The following is a 257-nucleotide window of genomic DNA, read 5'->3' on the forward strand; positions in this document are numbered from 1 at the left end:
AGTCTGGTTTCTAAACCATTGTTCTCAGCATGGTTGTTGATAGTCGTTTGAAACCCTCCTGGTGGTGAAACATGGAACAACAATACAAATATGTCTTGTCTGTCCGAAAACATATTGCATTCATTTTTTTTTTCTCAAGCAATTCCCAACAACATACATTTTTAATTACATTTTAATATTTAATGTTGCATTATATATTAAACTGGTGCTTAGCTTTTTTTTTTTTTTTTTTTTAAAAAAGACGAAAATAAAACAAA

This window comes from Sinocyclocheilus anshuiensis, unplaced genomic scaffold (genome assembly GCF_001515605.1).
Source record: "Sinocyclocheilus anshuiensis isolate Anshui unplaced genomic scaffold, SAMN03320099.WGS_v1.1 scaffold532, whole genome shotgun sequence".
NCBI classification, from domain to species: domain Eukaryota; kingdom Metazoa; phylum Chordata; class Actinopteri; order Cypriniformes; family Cyprinidae; genus Sinocyclocheilus; species Sinocyclocheilus anshuiensis.